Genomic DNA, 20340 nt, shown 5'->3' with positions numbered 1-20340 from the left:
TACTCGGCCCTGCTTGGCCCGGTTTGCTTTTCCACTGCTGGTACCGCATGGTACGGTGTTGGAACGGTTCAGTACGGTACGGTATGGTTTGCTTTTCCACTAAAGTAGTACTAAAGTTAAGTGGGTGGGATAACAAACGGGTGGGCGGGATTCTCTGACCAATCAGTGGCTAGTAGTGACTGCATGCAAAGGATTGTGGGATATGGTACCAGTTTGGTACCTGTTGGAACCACAATCGAGTAGGTACTGTTTTTTCAGAGCCGTACCATGCCGTACCGTTCGGTTCCATGCAGTGGAAAAGCGCCATTAGATACTAGCCCAATTTTCCGTGTACAAACAAAAATAACAAAGATAGTAACATCAGCTATCCGAACAGGCATTATTGATAGGGACCCACAAACCTATTTGATTAATGAATATCCAGTTACTCCGGTAATATATATATTACCGAAAATACACAAGGACGTCCCATCGTTTTTGGGATTGAGTCTGTCAACAAAACCCCTGGCTAAATATTTGGATAAATGTTTAACACCATTAGATATAAAAACAAGATCGTATATTTGAGATACCAGTGATTTTTTTATATAAGATACGAGAGGTTGATGTTGTGCCAGACTCCTTCCTGGTAACTTGGGATGTTAGTAGCTTATCTTATACACCATTATCCCACATGAATTGGGAAATGAAGCATGTTATCGTTCATTATTGTATTCGTAAATACAACGTATATAACAATGACCAGATTTAGTTTTTGTCGGATCTGTTGAAGGTGGTATTGGAGAAAAACTTTTTTCTATTTAAGGAACAGCACTTTGTGCAGCTTAAAGGGGCAGCGATGGATTCCAATGTCACACCCCTATATGCAAATACACTCATGGATATGGTGGAAACCTCTTATTTATGGTAATATGCAGTTCATGAAGCACTGCAAGTGCTGGTTTAGATTTGTGGATGATGTGTTTGCTGTCTGGGGAGGCGACATTGGATCCTTATCATATAACAGTGGGGAAGGTAATATTGGGCGTATCCTACAGGCCCCCCAACCAGAGGGAGGAGGGGGAGGCGGACCTCATTTTACAGATAGGAATGGCAGCAAGGATGGGAAATGTCATTATAATGGGGGACTTTAATTATCCAGATATAGACTGGGCAGAAGGAACCGCACATTCATCCAAGGCTAGGCAGTTCCTAAATGTTTTGCAGGACAATTTCATGGGTCAGATGGTGAATGCACCGACAAGAAACAATGCGGTACTTGACCTACTGATTACCAACAATACAGACCTGATCATGGATATAGAAATACGGGGCAACTTAGGAAACAGTGACCATAGGTCAATAAATTTCAGTGTTAATAACAGTAATAGGAAACACAAGAGTAATATAAGGACACTGAATTTCAAAAGAGCCAATTTCCCAAAACTGCGCTCGCTGCTAGAAAATATCAAATGGGATAGAACCCTGGGAACAAAGAACACGGAGGAAAAATGGGAGTGCTTTAAGGGCATACTAAACAAGGGGATTGGCCAGTGCATTCCAAAGGGAAATAAATTTAAAAGAGCAAAACTAAACCCTGGGTGGCTAAACTCCAACATAAAAATGCATATTAGTGCTAAAGAAAAGGCCTTCAAAAAATACAAGACTGAGGGGTCATTGGCAGCATTTAGGCATTACAAAGAGTGCAATAAGAAATGTAGAGACGAAATCAGGGCGGCTAAAATAGAACAGGAGAGACATATAGCGGAGGAGAGTAAAAAGAACCCCAAGAAATTCTTTAAGTATATAAACAGTAAGAAAGCGAGGCCAGAACACATTGGCCCCATAAAAGATGACAAAGAAAATATGGCCACTGAGGACAGAGAAAAGGCGGAAGTGTTAAATAATTTCTTCTCTTCAGTCTTCACAAAAGAATCGGGGGGCTACACTAACCCAGCTTGTAAGGCCAAACTAAACAACACACCTCAGGAAGTGCCGCCATGGCTAACAGAAGATAGACTTAGAACTAAACTAGAGAAACTTAACATAAATAAATCACTTAGACCGGATGGCTTGCACCCGAGGGTTCTTAAAGAGCTCAGCCAGGTGATTGCCAGACCGTTATTCTTGATCTTTAAGGATAGTTTACAGACGGGTATTGTGCCAGCTGACTGGAAAAAAGCCAACGTGGTACCAATATTTAAAAAGGGGCCGAGATATATCCCGGGTAACTATAGGCCGGTCAGCCTAACATCTGTAGTCTGCAAGATTTTGGAGGGGTTTTTAAGGGAACACATACAAGACTTTAGTAATGAAAACGGTATTATTAGTAGTAATCAGCATGGATTCAGGAAAAATCGTTCTTGCCAAACCAAACTATTAACTTTCTACGATGAAGTGAGCTGCCACCTAGATAAAGGAAAGCCACCGTTCCCCACAAACGCTAACTGTACAAAGGAAGGTAGGTATGGACCATAAGGTGAGTACCTGGATAGAGAACTGGCTCCAGGGGAGAGTCCAGAGGGTGGTGATTAATGGGGAGTACTCGGATTTGGCGGGTGTGGAAAGCGGGTCCCCCAGGGGTCTGTCCTGGGACCAATCCTGTTTAATTTATTCATAAATGATCTAGAGGAGGGGATATCTAGTACAATCTCAGTATTTGCGGATGATACTAAACTAAGCATGCCAATATCTTCTATGCAGGATGTGGAAACCTTACAAGCGGACCTGAACAAAATAATGGGGTGGGCAACTACATGGCAGATGAGGTCTAATGTTGAAAAATGTAAAGTAATGCACTTGGGGGCCAGAAACCAGAAAGCAAGCTACTCACTAGGGGGGGAACCTCTGGGTGAGTCTAGGATGGAAAAGGACCTGGGGGTACTGGTAGACAACAGACTTGGCAGTGGCATGCAATGCCAAGCCGCTGCAAGCAAAGCCAACAGAATACTGGGATGCATGAAAAAGGGGATTCACTCCAGAAATAAAGAGATTATTCTCCCACTGGGCACCGGTCCTCAGGAAGGATGTGCTGGAACTGGAAAGAGTCCAGAGAAGGGCAACAAAAGTAATTAGGGGAATGGAGGACATCAGCTATGAGGAAAGACTACAAGTACTGAACTTATTCTCTCTGGAGAAGAGACGATTGAGGGGGGATATGATATCAATTGTAAGGGATTAGCTCGGTGGTAGGCGTATGGGTGACCCCTTTGGGGGTGCGTTTTCACAGAGATAGCCGATTAGAGGTTGAAAAACAAGACTGATTTATTCATGCAATTTACTTAACACAATTGCAAGCATCAAAACAGCCAAAATAAAATAAAAGACAAAATAAATCCTTGCCTCTGTGGGCGGCTACCTTCTCACAGCTGGAACCTACCTAAGAAGTCTTTCCAACCTACTGTTGGGCCGACACTGCTGATCCTACAGCAGACACTCAAATGTCCATTTGTTTGCTTTTCACACAGCACAAACATTGTCCATTGAACATGTCCCTTTGTTTTTTTTCACACAGCACATGTTCATTTATAACAGGATCCTTTACTCTTCAGATTCTTCACATTGAACATAGTTCATTTAACAGGTCCCTTTACTCTTCACACTCTTCACATGGAACACTTCTCTTCACACTCTTCACATGGAACACTTTGTCTTCTCACCTTTGAGACGTCTTCACTCGTGGTTACCCTCCTTAGCTTCACATCGCTGTAGGGGGTCTTCTCCCATGCTCACCAGCTTGTCGGGAGGCACACATCCGACTGTCCCCCTCTCCCAGCCCACACGGCGACAGGCGGCAGCAGTCCTTCTCCCATGCCCACACGGCGTCGGGAGGTACACGTATGTCTGTCCTCCTCTCCCAGCCTACACGGCGACAGGAGGCAGCACTCAATAGATTTTCTCTGGACAAATTATAGAGGCCTTGATCTCCTCATTCTGAACAGCTGAATGGTTTTCAACTTCCTGCTGGCTCTTTTTGCAGCCAACACCCTATAGTATCAGTGAATTTTTCAAAGCAGGTGGGAATGTATCTCCTTCCTGTGACTACATTCCCAGATTTACCTGACTTCCTGTCACATACCCCCCCCTCTTGTTTCAACCCTAGGGTTGGGACACATATTTCCAGGCACGCATGTGTCAGGCACTGCTGACTCACTGATAAGCCTCCTATTATCCTCAAGCTTCCGGATGAAACTGTTTCTGTCATCTTCACTGACAGATTTCTCATAAATGCCACACAGTTTGTCTCTCATCTCATATACACATTCTTCAACTGCATTTTTGGCATAATTTTGCTCCTTCTCGTTTCTGTCATCTTCATTGACAGCTTTCTCATAAATGTCAGACGGCTTGTCCCTCATAACCGTCTGTCCAATCCACCATGGAGGACCGTGATCCATAGGCAACTCAATTGGGCTAGTCTTAATGTCTTCAACATTCTTAAGACGCCTCTCTCTGCAATCCATAAATGTTTTCCACAAAACTTTGAGAACCTTTGCTTCACTAAGGTTTGTTCCAAGTAGGGACTCTTGACATCCCTCTGTGACTTGAGTTGCCTCTCCATACAGCTGTACACAATCATTGACTTTTTGTTGTAAAAGGGAATGATCTTCCTTCTTGAGCTTTGCTTGCTCTAAGATGCTGTGCAGAGGATTTTCCAATTGAGACAACAGGCTGTCACACATTTCTTCAAAGTGACCCCTGTTCCTTTTCCCAGAGACATCAATATCATTCACCAAACATTTCATATTCATAGGCAGATCTGAAGCATTTGCACTCATCAACTTCTTAAACTTTTCGCCCTCCTGAGCGAGTCGCAGTAAAGGCCTACTATTTGATTTGATATTCAGTTTATATTTCTTGCCAAACTCTTCACAGAAGTAGCCAACCAGAACATCATCAACTTTCCTTCCACCAACATAGGGGTTAAAGGCAACAACACAGTTGAACCCAGCGATCTGGGTGGTATCCATTATAGACCTCCTCTCTGCATCAGTGAAGAAGCATGGAACTGCAACACATTCTTTTACAGGTTTCTTCAATGCACTTTCTGCTGAACTATTTGACCGCTCAAGGTCACCTAGTTCTTTTTCTCTATCTGAATTCCACATGGAATGCATCTCAAGATCACGATCAAACTTCTGCCACCCGTCTTTCACCAGTTCCATTTTGGAAACACTCCCTGAAAGGCACTTATTCATTTGCTTCACGTTTTCACCAACAGCCTTAGTTTTCCCCACTAGGTTTTCAGCCTGAACTGAGAAATCATCACATTTCTTACTCAGCTCCTTTGTTTGCTGAAGTTCTAATGATACATTTTCCAATGCTTGAAGTTTTTGAAGGAACGGTTTATTCCAAAGGGGTGATTCAAGCCACATGTCATCACATTTCTGAGGCTCACTCAGGACAGACCCCAAAACACTGATCCTTTTAAAAACTGCATCAGGCACACTATCCCCTCTTTGGGACAGATCCTCTGTTGCCTGGAATTCCTCTTCCAGTTCCTGCAACGGAATCTTCATCTCTTCTACTTGCTGTTCTAAGACTCGCTTAGACTTTTCTAGCTCCTGAACGCTTTTCACAACATCATCCTTGGAGCGGACCAAATCTTCCATTTCTGTACACAGCTGTTGGTTAACTCTTTCTAGTTCAACTTTACACTCTAGAGCTTCCTCCAAGGAGCGAGCCAAGAACAGGGCTTTGCTCTCGTTATCACGCACCTCCGTTTCTGCACGGGCGCGTTCTTCTGCATATTTTGCAGACACAGTCTTCTCTTCACCAAGCATCTGATCAAACTTCTTTTTCACATCTTCAACACACTGTAATGAACCAACGCTTTCTTCCATGCGTTTTTTCATATCCGCTATCTGAGCTTGCAATGTTGCGACTTGCTCTGATAGGTTTTTCTTTGCTTCCGCCTCCTCTTTTAATTGTTCCAGGAAGCCATTTTTCTCATCTTCCATTTGTTTGAGCTTTGTGCTAAAACTCAGCCTTTGACACCTCTCTTCCTGTAAGAGTTCCTGCGTGTCTTGCAGCTGCGATTCCAAGATAGAAAAATCTTCCGCAATTTCTCTAGATTTGCTGTCTGCTTGAGAAAGCTGATTTGTAACATTGTCCAACTCAACCTGCAGTCGGTTTGCCTTCTCTGACAGCTTAGCACACAATCGGTCACCTTCTGACACCTTGACTTGCGATTCCAGAAGCTGTGCCTCTACTTTTTCCCTCTTATGTTCACAATCTCCTTTTCCCTGCATAAGAGCCTTCACCTCATTGGCTAGCATCTGGGAATAAGAATGTAATTCTGCCACACAGGCTTCTTTCTCCTTTAACTGCTGCTGGACACGTTGGGCTTCCCCTTTCCAACTTTCACAGTCCGCACGCCATTCATCTACCACATTGCTCAAAGTAGTGAGCTCATACACAGTACTCAGTAATTTAGCCTCTCTTTCACTTTTCTCTTTGTCGCTGAGAGACAATGTCGCTTTCAGAGCAACATTCTGTTCCTGCGACTCCTGCAGGTCTATTTTTGTAGCTCCCAAAGACTGAAGACTTTTTTCCCACTGATTACGCAACTCCAACATTTCACACATACTTTGCTTCTGCAAAGTCTGAATTTCAATTTCCTTTTCCATGAGGATGGTATCTTTCTCCTTTATAGTGTCTTGACATTTTTGCAACTCGACCAAAAGAAGAGCAGTGGATTCTTCCCACTGTAACACATGAGACTTGAGTAGTTCATTCATTTCCTGCAAGTTTCTATGCTCCATTTTAAGCAATTCCAAGGCTTGTTCCTTTTCTTCCATTTTCCGTTGCAAGGCATCCAACTCAGCCCTGCACACATACTCGGTTTCTTCCAAACCGATGGCCTCCATTGGCTGCTGGCGTCTCTGTTTCCAGCCTGCCATGCTCTCTTGATGAGCCTTTTGTTGAGCTGCAAAGCTCCGTTGTTTCAGCATCTCCCCCATTTTGGGTTTACTTTTCATCTGAGCACACTGCGTCTCCATAGCAGTTTCATCAGTGTTGCTAGGGACAACAACCTTCCTCTTTAGTAGACTCTCTTTAGGCATGGATGGGGCTGGTTCAGACGGCAACATCCCCTCCATCCATAGAATCCGGTCTCTCATTTCATCTATCTTTGCATTTTTCAGGCGTTTTGAACGCCCCATCTTCAATAACTCCACAAACAAATTTTTCACAGTCCAGCAAAAAATTTTCAGACCACTGTCTCTTTAACACATGTAGTTTTTCTCTCTCTTGCAAGATCTCTTTTCCTGCACACACAGTTTGTGCAGTCACTTGCACCAGACACAACAAAGTTCATCAAAAAATTTTGAGACCCCTGTCTCTTTAAAACACTTTTTTTTTTTTTTTTTTGTCAGGATCTTCTCTCCTGCACACATAGATTGTGCAATCTCATGCACCAGATAAAGTTCATCAAACATATGCACTTCCTTGCAGGGATCTCGGCTTATGCCCGCATCCTCCACCATATGTAAGGGATTAGCTCGGTGGTAGGCGTATGGGTGACCCCTTTGGGGGTGCGTTTTCACAGAGATAGCCGATTAGAGGTTGAAAAACAAGACTGATTTATTCATGCAATTTACTTAACACAATTGCAAGCATCAAAACAGCCAAAATAAAATAAAAGACAAAATAAATCCTTGCCTCTGTGGGCGGCTACCTTCTCACAGCTGGAACCTACCTAAGAAGTCTTTCCAACCTACTGTTGGGCCGACACTGCTGATCCTACAGCAGACACTCAAATGTCCATTTGTTTGCTTTTCACACAGCACAAACATTGTCCATTGAACATGTCCCTTTGTTTTTTTTCACACAGCACATGTTCATTTATAACAGGATCCTTTACTCTTCAGATTCTTCACATTGAACATAGTTCATTTAACAGGTCCCTTTACTCTTCACACTCTTCACATGGAACACTTCTCTTCACACTCTTCACATGGAACACTTTGTCTTCTCACCTTTGAGACGTCTTCACTCGTGGTTACCCTCCTTAGCTTCACATCGCTGTAGGGGGTCTTCTCCCATGCTCACCAGCTTGTCGGGAGGCACACATCCGACTGTCCCCCTCTCCCAGCCCACACGGCGACAGGCGGCAGCAGTCCTTCTCCCATGCCCACACGGCGTCGGGAGGTACACGTATGTCTGTCCTCCTCTCCCAGCCTACACGGCGACAGGAGGCAGCACTCAATAGATTTTCTCTGGACAAATTATAGAGGCCTTGATCTCCTCATTCTGAACAGCTGAATGGTTTTCAACTTCCTGCTGGCTCTTTTTGCAGCCAACACCCTATAGTATCAGTGAATTTTTCAAAGCAGGTGGGAATGTATCTCCTTCCTGTGACTACATTCCCAGATTTACCTGACTTCCTGTCACACAATGTACAAATACTATACTGGTGACCCTAGCATAAGAAACAAACTATTCAGTGAAAGGAGATACAATAAGACACATGGCCACTCACTAAAACTAGAGGAAAGGTGGTTTAACCTTAAAGTGCGTAAAGGGTTCTTCACTGTAAGAGCGGTAAGGATGTGGAATTCTCTTCCACGAGCAGTCGTATCAGCAGGGAGCATTGATGGTTTTAAAAAACTATTAGATGGGCACCTTAAAGACCACAACATACAGGGGTATACAATGTATGGTTAACAGCAAACACACACACACACACACATCATAGGTTGAACTGGATGGACGGATGTCTTTTTTCAACCTCACGAACTATGTAACTATGTAACTAATATTAACCACTTTCCGACCGGCCCATGGTCGGAAAATGGCTGCATTGCGGTCTTCTAGTTCTGGGAGGGCGTACATGGACGTCCTCCCAGAATCGCGCTCCAGTGCGCCCCCTGGGGCGTGCACACGGGAGTGTCCGTGCTTACCGGGTCCCGGGGGCCCGACGCATCACGGATCGTGGTAAAGGGCCAATGAGAGCAGACCTTTACCATGTGATCGCTCCGTCATTACAACAAACCGGCGCATGTCCGGTTCATTTCTATCCTCTCCTCAGACGCTGTACACAGCAATCGGTAAATTGCTAGATCCGAATTGAGTACACCCGCATACAATAGCCCCACCAATAACAGATTTGTGGCCCTCAGAGACGACCCACCCCAAGATTACTACTCTCAGGCCAATGGCCATTACAATAATTCCCATTATTATAGGGGAAATCGAGTTCATCAACCACCATACCATAATGGAGGCTTTCGGGGTGGACGAGGCAACAATTCAGGTTACAACAATTATAACAACTACAGAGGGGATTTTCAGAGGAGAGGATCAGGCAGGCCCCCATGGAGATGAAGGGGAGCACCCAATTACAGGGGGAGAGGGGGCAACCAATATCAATTGGACAGGAGAGAGGAATGGAGACCCTGGCCACTTATGGGACCACCACAGGAGTACAGAGAACCAAGAGAAGAAGAACCAGAGGATGTAGAGGAGGGCAGAAAAAGAAAAAGACAAAACTAATGGAGGGCATCTTTAACCTTAGTAATGTCGAATTTACTGAAGAGGAGCTAACAGTTTTAAGTCTAGGACTAAAGTTTGCACCAGACAAGAAAATCAATCAATTTGACACCTATATAGATTTACAAAAATTTATTAGGAAGCTTAATGTTAAAAAATTCTATGCAGGAAGGCCACAAAATAATAATTTACCAACTGGAGATTTTACCTATACACAATTGCGAAATAAGTCTGTTTTTAACCCAAAAGTGAAAAATAGTCAATTTTTTGATGTTTTTAAAACCATGGTGGAAAATGACTTAGAAAGTATGAAAATTAAGAGATCCAGAAAAAAAAGAGGATGTTGAAAAAGGTTTACGGTTATTAGAAAAAAGAAATAACATAGTGATTAGATCAGCAGACAAAGGAGGGGGACTAGTAATCTTGAACAAAGAAGATTACATAAAAGAATTAAATAGATTGGTAAATGATGCTGACACTTATGAAGAATTAAAAAGCAATCCCACAAAAAAATACAAAGCAAAGTTGACCAAATTGATCAAATTGGTTAGTGGAGAGGGCATCTTAAATAAAAAAGAAAGCAGATACCTAATCCCAGATGCACCTAGACTACCAGTCATATACCAATTGCCCAAGATCCATAAAAATAGAGAACACCCACCTGGTAGGCCCATTATAAGTGAAGTAGACTCCCTCCTATCTAGGTTGGGCGAGTACTTGGATTGTTTCTTCCAACCTTTAGCACAGGTGGGAGAAGCTTATTTAAAAGACAGTAAACACCTAATGGAAATACTTATGGATCTGGAGGTAGAGGAAAGGGACATCCTAGTGAGTGTGGATGTCAACTCCCTCTAAACTAACATCAAACAAAAACATGCTCTAGAAGCAGCCAAATGGGCATTGGATAAAACTGAAATAAAAACTAAACAGAAGGAGTTCCTGTTACAGGGACTGGATCTAGCCATGAGTCACAACTACTTTTGGCATGAAAAAAGATTTTACCGCCAAAAGAAAGGTGTAGCTATGGGGGCAAAATATGCCCCCTCTATAGCTAATGTATTTATGCAAAAGTGGGAACATGAAGCCATTTTTAATAACACCCCCCCCCCCCAGAATTAATCACATACAAAAGGTACATCGATGATGTCTGTATGGTATGGCGAGGTTCGCAGAACTCATTGATGGTATTTTTAACCTATATCGGACAAAACCAATACGACATTTCATTCTCACACACCATGAGTTCAGAGGGTTTAAACTTTTTAGATTTATTTATTTTTAAAAATGAAAACAGACTTTTTACCAGGACATATTTTAAAGAAGTGGACGCCAATGGATATATACCTTTAGGAAGCTGCCATTACCCCAAATGGCTTAACGCTATTCCAAAAGGGCAGATGATGAGAGTCAGAAGAAATTGTAACAGACACCAAGACTATGAAACTCAAGCTGACTTATTGGTAGATAAATTTAGAGAAAAAGGCTACAAAAATAAAGATCTAATAAAAATAAAAAAAGAAAGTGGGGAATATGGAAAGAAAAGATCTTTTTACAAAGAAAATAAAAAAACAAGATGATTTTAGCATAGCCTTTTTAACCAGCTTCTCCAGACAACATTCTGAATTAGAAAAAATCATTAAAAAACATTGGCCCCTATTGATGAGAGATGATGTTTTAAAAACTTTTTTACCCCCAAAACCGAAATTCATCTACACTAAACCAAAAACCTTAAGACTACAATTGGCCCATAATGTGGTTAATCCACCCAAAAAAACATGCACCTTCCTAGACCAGGTTGGTTTTTTCAGTTGTGGTAGATGCATGATTTGTAGGACACCAAAATACAGAAAGAGGAAAACTTCAGATTTCAAATCCCATGCAAATGGTAAAAAATATGAAATCCAGAAATTTATTACATGTGCTTCCACACATGTAACCTATCTCCTCTCATGCCCTTGGGGCCTCCAATACATTGGAAGGACCACCAGAGAATTGAGGGTGAGATTAACCACTCTGCAACCGCTCACAGTAATACTACTGCGGCAGAGTGGTTCGTTATCGTCCAGTCACGTAGTATTAACGTGACTGGACACTCCCCCTTCTGGGCGGCGCTTGCGCGCCGCCGGAGGCTCGCTCCCGCTGTTTTCATTCACAGCGGGAGTCGGGCCAGGGGAGGAGCAGCGGCGATCGCCGCTGCTCTTACCCGATCGTCGGGGATCGAGTCTGGAGACTGTTTACACACAGCGGGCGGATCTCCATAGTGACAGGGAGTGACAGATCGGACTGTTCAGCATAGCTGGACATCCGATCTGTCCATGAATCACACAGTCACCTCCCCTCCTACACGTCAGTAAGCACCAGGCATACATTAACCCCTCCCTCTCCAATAAAATTAACCCCTTCCCTGCCAGTGTCATTTTTACAGTAACAGTGCATATTTATAGCACTGATTACTGCAGTAATGTCACTGGTACCCCCAAAAGTGTCAAAAATGTAAGTCAGGGGTCCGGTCTGTCCGCCGCAATGTCGCAGTCCCGCAAAAAAAATCGCAGATCGCCGCCATTACGCGTTAAAAAAAAAACACCAAAAATGACAGAAATCTTTCCCTTTGTTAGTAAACGCAATAACTTTTGCGCAAACCAATCAAAATACGCTTATTGCGATTTTTTTTACCAAACATATGTAGCATAAAACAAATTGGCCAAAAATTTTTAAAAAAATTGGTTTTTACATCTTTTTGGGGGGGAATTTCATATAAAAAAATGTTAAAAATATTGTTATTTTTTCAAAATAAACGCTCTTTTTTTGTTTATAGCGCAAAAAGTAAAAATCGCACAGGTAATCAAATACCACCAAAAGAAAGCTCTGTTTGTGGGAAAAAAAGGACGTAAATTTCGTTTGGGTACGGCGTCGCACGACCGCGCAATTGTCAGTTGAAGTCGCACAGCGCCGAATCGCAAAAAGTGGCCTGGACGGAAGACAGCAAAATCCTCCGGTTGTAAAGTGGTTAAGGGAGCATGTCCTAAATATAAAAAAAGGTTTTAAAAATCACAGCCTCTCCCACCATTTTAAAACCACACATAAAGACCCTAGCCTCCTCACTTTTTGTGCAATTGACAGAGTTGAACCCCACTGGAGAGGGGGAAATCTAAAAAAGGCCATATCCCAGAATGAGACCCAATGGATCCATCGGATGGAAACCCTGAAGCCTAAAGGGTTAAATGTAGATGTGGACGTAAATTGTTTTTTATCTAATTGGTAATTCATCTCTCATTTTATGTATATTCACCTCCTGCTATAAAGTTTTAGATGCCCCCGAGTTTATTTCCATTTTAGATATTATACCATGTAATTAAAATAATGCTACTCATATGTATTTAATATTTAATATTAATTTTAAATCCATTTGTCTAATAAATTATATATTTTAATACAGCACATTAATAGAACATAGACTCATTTTATAAACAATTATTGACCATTATATTTGTCTCCAAAAACAGTCCCTAAACAGAATATAGTTCATCCTATGCATTTAAATATTTCAGCCTTTAATATTTGCACTAATAAATATATCTATATATAAAAAATTATTTTACATTTATATGCATTTTATTAATATTTTCATCATCAATAAATGTCACCATTTTTAATTCTCCATCACCAAAATAAAAACTCCACCTCTAATATTAAATGTTAGTCACCAGTTCATCATCATCACTCATCGCTATTCACATATGTACTATCATCAATTTCCTTTTATCACATTTTTTATTTCACATTAATTTTATGGTATTATGTTTGTCTTAGTCACACTTATTCAGATAATGGGATGATATATATGAATTTATTGCAGTTAACATGATATGTAATGGTTATACAACGATCCAAATGTAAACAGGAAGCAGTACCGTAGCACCATGCGATCATAATGGTTATTTTAATCATTTTTCATTTTGGCACTACAAAATCATTTAAAGTATATTTTAAATTGCCCGATTAGATAGCTCCTTTATTATTATTTGATTATGTGAGCTTATATAAATATCGGATATACTGATCATTCCGGATATGATCAGTATCAGAGCTGGACATAAATAAGCTGACCGTGCCCGGAAATGATGTCTTTTGAAAACGCCCACACAAAGGGTGAAACGCGTTGACGTAACTTCCGGCGTACAAACCACGCATCGTCACTTCCGGTCAAGCTTCCTGGATTCGGTGGAACGCACGCCAATGCGGCGTTCCGATCTGTTTTATCCATGTGTTTTTAAGCTTTCTTTCCTGTAAGTATAGCATTTAAATTTTGGGGATAATAAATACGAGAACGTATTACACTATTGGCCCCTTCTTTTCATTTCATATTTGGCTATACGATTACCACTATATTGGAGCGATTCCATCTAAGGCCCTTGGAACAATATTGGAGCCTGTTTATCACAAGCCGCATCAGTTCCTATATGCATTGATATATCTACAGTGTGGTGAGTAGGGGACCTGGAGGGTCACTCACGGGAGCACCTACTTGTTTGGATGGCTTTGCACTTGAGCACCGTAATTATTATTTGCACCAGGATTAAGGATCTGCACTTGAGCACTTCATATAATCACCATAATTTATAAAGAAGGACTTTTTAAGAGTTTAAAAGTTCTATTGTTATATTGTTTCTTGGTCACAACTTTTGTGCTAGCGCTGTTATAATTTGATCATCACACACTTTAATCGGTAAAGCGTGCGAGGAGAGGAGAGAAACTGCAGCTGCACGCCTCCTCTGCTTTAACTGTGCCCAATTAGTGCCTCATTCGTGCCCCATCAGTGCCTCAGCCGTGCCCCATCAGTGCCTCAGTCGTGCCCCATCAGTGCCTCAGCCGTGCTCCATCCATGCATCATCCGTGTCACATCCCTGCCCACCCATGCCACCTCAGTGCTCATTAATGCCACATCTGTGCCCACCCATGCCACATCAGTGCTCATCCGTGCCACATCCATGCTTATCCGTGCCTCATCTGTGCGACATCTGTACCTGCCCATGCCGTCTCAGTGCTCATCCATGCCACATCCATGCTCATCCATCCCACATCTGTGCCCGCCCATGCCACCTCAGTGCTCACCCATACCACATCCATGCTCATCCATTCCACATCTGTGCTCAGCCATGCCACGTCGGTGCTCATCTGTGCCACATCCATGCTCATCCATCCCACATCTGTGCTCATCCATGCCACGTCAGTGCTCATCCTTGCCACCTCAGTGCTCATCCATGCCACTTCCCTTTACTTTATACAAAGATTTGAACAGCTTCATCAGACATCTTACCCTCAAGCATTTTTATAGCATCCAATCATCTAAAAACACCACCATATCCACCACTACAAACCCTACCCCAGTAGATCCATTGGATGAACTGGACCTAATTGGACAAAGGTTACTAGAAGAATTATATATCAGTGATGATGATGAAGATTTAGCACCCGTCACACAGCATCCCTCCACTTCTCCCCTGGTGAGACACACCCAGTTCAGACCAAAATCCACTTTCAATCCAGTACAAGCAAAAGGTCAATATCTGCAAACTTTTTATCAGGTGGTTTTCTTAGAAATCAAAAACGTGCAACCACAGGATATCAGCCACGGCCAAACAGTCCAACCTCACCCATGTTGAGCAGCAAGCCCTCAAGGACCTTACGAACAATCTCAACTTAGTAATAAAAACGGCGGATAAAGGAGCAAGCATAGTGGTACAAGATAGGACAGACTACCTCAAGGAAGCACATAGACTATTAGCCGATAACACCACATACATCAAACTTAGATAGACATAGACATAGGTGACTGGAGATGAAGACGTCAATAAAGACTGACAGTGGATCACACCAGAGATCAGGGAGTTCACATGGTGCCTTCAAAAGAGGGCAGAAGGGACGGGTGTGAGGCGCTACAGTTGTAGGAGAAATAAAAACATGCCAACATCAAATTTATAATGGAAAAGCTTCAAAGTTGGATCGCTGCTATAATGAAGACGCAGAACATTGACAATGGGAAGGAGGACACCTTTGTTGTCTAAAATGACATCAAAGACATTACCCGCAAGTTTTATACAGGGGACTTCTTTCTTCAGCTTGCTGAATTTCCCCCGTGTGTCCACAATGACTCTTTTCTTGATTAGTTTTTTTGCAGTGTATGTAATCCCCCTTTCCTCTTCAATTTGGACCTTTCCGGATCTTACCGCTAGAACACGATTTGAGGCAGAGAATGTTGTCGACACAGTTTTCCCAGTCTCCCGATGCGGATTCAGTCGGGCAACACCATGGCCGTGGCTTATGTGAATCACCAGGGTAGCACAAAGAGTTGGTGGTCCTGGAGGTGTCTGACATTCTCCGGGGGCAGAACAGTTCATTCCAGCCATCTCCATTGTGCATAATTTCCGGCATGGAATGTTAGCGGGCGGATTACTTCAGTCGTCAGACATTGGACCAGGGGTCTGGTCCCCTCATCCAGGCATGTTTCTTTAGATATGTTGGTGGTGGAGCACCCCCGAGGTGGATCCGTTGGGTCGCGAGATCCTCTGGCAGATGCCACAAATGCTTTGGGGACTCCATGGAGCAGGTGCCAACTGTTTTACGCCCTCCCTCCAGGCTCCAGCTTCTTCCACGATATCTACGCAGGATCGGGGCCGGTGGGATTCCGACCATTCCGTTCCCTTGAGGCTTCCTCTCAAGGACGATCTGTTGTGTCAGGGGCCAATCTTCCATCCTGTTTTACAGTCACTGACCTTGACAGTCTGGCTGTTGAGAGCCAGGTGCTGAACTGGCTCGGTGTTCTCCGACCATTTTGAAGGCGAGAAAATCGACATCTCTAAAGCTTTATCATCGGATGTGGAAGGTGTACATTTCCTGGTGTAAGGGTCAATGGGTGTTTTTAAACTGTGGGGGGGATGGGCTTGTGGAATCAACACAGAGACCTGTGATCCTAAATAGGAGGAAGACATGGGCTCTGTGTTGAAAGCAGAGAGAACAACGATCTGCTGTGTTTACAACAGCAGACTGCCATTCTCTCTTCACGGGGAGCGATTACAGGTGCCTGGCGGCAATTGTGGCTGCCAGCCCCACGCCTCAGCTTCCCCTTAGGCAGCGCACGTGCACCCACGGGATCGCTGCCCTGAACCGCCGTGCAGGTATGGCGATTCGCGAGAACCTGCCAACCTGCCGCTTATAACTGCGGCTGGTCGGCAAGTGGTTAAAAATCAGTTCAAACATGCAATCAGATGAATACCATGCAGTGATATTTCTAAACATTTGCAGAATGATTGCTAAACTTACTTTTGTCATCTTTTTACATTTGCATCAAATTCATTCCAGTCTGGGAAAACCTGCTGGCCAATATTCTCACAGGCCCTCCTCTTCTTTGCCCTGCTTTTGTAATTTGAGTCCTTTTTTGTCATATACTCAGGCGTGCGCCTTGACCATGCGAATGAACGACTCAGGATTGAACCGGGTTAATGTAGCCTCCATTGTCCAGGAGAAAAATATGGCTGCTTTGGGAATTCCTACTAAAAGGTGTTTATTTTCTTTTGAGAGGCAACTTTTCATTTGTGCAGATAAACATGCGACAAAACACGCATAAGCACATAAAAACATGTGAATCGCACGTTTCTATGTGCTTCTATGGGAATAAAAACGCGCCGAAATAGGTCTTTTCGCCTCCATACTGACGCAAGTGTTGCTAGGGCATCCCAATTTCTCAGTTCATCCGGCTGGCAAAAACCTTTAGATATAATCCCGTCATTCCGTTCTTTGCCAATGGGACACTGGAAATCATTTCAGCTCTCCTGCTTTCTCAGATCCCTTCCTGATCATACTAAATTCCGTAGACAGTTAACGCAGTTTGAAGACCTCTGTTTAGGCGAGGGAACGATCCAGAAATCACTTTCAATCTCTTACTCTATACTTCTCTCAACGACCACCCAACTTGACCCCCCGTTCCTCCTTAAGTGGGAAAGGGACCTAAACACTACGTTCACAACGGACCAAAAAAACAAGATACTTTTCTTTGCTCATAAATCTTCTCTATGTAGCAAATATCAGGAGACCTCGTACAAGATTCTGACACGGTGGTATTGTACCCCAGTGGTGCTATCTGCCATCTTCCTGGGGCACAACACTTCCTGTTGGTGCTGCGGTCTCCAGGAGGGTACGCTTTTTCATATTTTTTGGGAATGCCCCAGGATTAGACCGTTCTGGCAACAGGTGCTACACATAGTGCATAAACTCACAGACTACTCTCTACTAGATGACCCTGTTGCTGTTCTCCTCAACTTGACCCCTATGTCAAGCAAGCGGTACAGCAAATCACTACTGAAACACTTGCTGAACGCGGCTAGGGCGTGTATACCCGGCATGTGGAAACAACAAACGCCACCCCCTATTTCCTATTGGTTTACCAGGGTGAATGATATACGGCACATGGAACAGCTTACAGCGACTCTAAGGGACAAGGTGGAGGAACACAAGACACGTTGGATTCACTGGGACCTTTTTCACTTGTCCGACGATTATTTATCCTACTCTTAACCGGCTTGTTGTACCTGCGGATGGGACGGTGCAATCCCCCACTTTTTGTTTTGTGTTTTTTTTTTTTTTTTTTTCTCACCTTTCTGTCTACCTTTCCTTCCCTCCTCCTTCTCTCCCTCTTTTCCTTCTTTCCATCTCTTCTATCTCTTCCCCTTTCCCCCTGCCTTAGGGCATTCTGTTTGCCCTTCCCATTCTAGTAAATTATAAAATGTCATTAGGTGTGCTCTGGACAAAAAGGTGGGGGGTTGGTCCCGGGGTCCTCCCCGCTTCGGGGTGGAGTTTGGGTGGGCCCCCTTGCCGGCCATGTGATAGATGCCGGCAGGGATTTCTGACCCGCCCCCCACCCCCCACTCGGGTGGGTGGCCCTTGACCGCCCTCCACACGAACTATTGGTTACAGCAATACTACATATGAATGCATAAAATTGGTCGAAAAGACAACATATGAACCCAGGTTACATTTTCTGTTACTGCTTCGTGATAGTATGTTTCACACAAGGTTGTTCCCTGTACTACGTAGACTGCATTTCTTTTACTATCAGCGCTTGTTTGTAGTGTTGTTGTTCTTAATTTTTCATGGTATACCTCTAAATAAAGAACTAAAAAAAAAAAAAAAAAAAAAAAAAAAACGCGCCGAAAAATGCTCAAATCTGCCCGATTGAAGCTACAGAAAAAGCTCCAGAACTTTCTGGAGCTTCAGGTGTTTGTCTTTAGCAACTGTTATAGAAAATCACTACGTGCCAATGGTATGTTGGTTATTGGTGGTAAGCTGCACATTCTATAACTATGGACCGTTATTGCAAATGAATAAAATAAAGTAACTGCGCTAAACCCCCCACATAAGCATATATATTCAAAGAATATTATATTATTATTATACAGGATTTATATAGCGCCAACAGTTTGCGCAGCGCTTTACAATGTGAAGGAAGTCAATACAGTTACAATACAATTCAAAACAGGAGGAACTAGAGGGCCTCCTGGAACTATATATGCATAAAATCCGGATTTTCAATACTATTCATACACAATAAAAACATCAGCTTAAAAACATCAAAGTGCCAAAGTAATTATAAAACAGTATCAATAGTGAAGTATCAGCTGAGAAACATCAAAGTGCCAAGGTAGTCATAAAACAATATCAGTAGTGGTATAAGCAATGTGAAAGACTTCTAATAAATGGAACTCTCATTCATTAATCCATCTGAAGGAGAGAAAGTGCAATAGTGCTGGAAAAGTCTCTAATGTTGTGATAACTGTGTTGTGTCCCTTCGCCGATCACCACGTGTGCTCAAATGGTAAGAAGACTCACTTACCAGATGTAGTGGATTCCTGGTGGCATACGCCAACAAGGAATCAAAAACGCTTGATCTTAGTGCCTCCAGGCTCCTAGTGCAGGCTGGGGTCCTCTGGATCAGGCTATATTCCTGGGTGGTGGCAGACACGGGACTCCTCTTCCACTAGTGCTTGGTGGTTCAAAGTGTGAGAATATAAAAACAAAAGGACTTCTCTTCGTGTAGAGGGTTAAAAACTCCTTTATTTTGTCCACACACATAAAAATTAATAAAACCACTGCAAATTCCATAAAAACATTCCGGAATGGACATGTACTTTAGTGTAAAAAACTCCACTTCAAATCGTGAGCAAATGGGATATAAAAAACAAAAAAACAGTCTTTGCAATCAGATAATATGCTCCTGCCCTTTTTCCCGGTGTTTTTCCAGCCTCTCGGCTTGGTTTTAGCGTGTATATCGGTGGCTCCGCCGAACCCAGAAGTGTGGTCCCGGCGTGCGTTCCACCAGCGTTTTATCAAGTCTCCGTATAAATTCACCTGCACTGTGATAGTCTCAGAGGTCTGTTTAAAGCCCAGAGAGCATCATGAAGAACAAGGAACACACCAGGCAGGTCCGAGATACTGTTGTGGAGAAGTTTAAAGCCGGATTTGGATACAAAAATATTTCCCAAGCTTTAAACATCCCAAGGAGCACTGTGCAAGCGATAATATTGAAATGGAAGGTAGATCAGACTACTGCAAATCTACGAAGACCTGGCCATCTCTCTAAACTTTCAGCTCCTACAAGGAGAAGACTGATCAGAGATGCAGCCAAGAGGCCCATGATCACTCTGGATGAACTGCAGAGATCTACAGCTGAGGTGGGAGACTCTGTCCATAGGACAACAATCAGTCGTATACTGCACAAATCTGGCCTTTATGGAAGAGTGGCAAGAAGAAAGCCATTTCTTAAAGATATCCATAAAAAGTGTTGTTTAAAGTTTGCCACAAGCCACCTGGGAGACA

The sequence above is a fragment of the Pelophylax lessonae genome (assembly GCF_965119305.1).
Source record: "Pelophylax lessonae genome assembly, chromosome: 2".
NCBI lineage: Eukaryota > Metazoa > Chordata > Amphibia > Anura > Ranidae > Pelophylax > Pelophylax lessonae.
Note: the sequence above shows the minus strand (reverse complement) of the source record.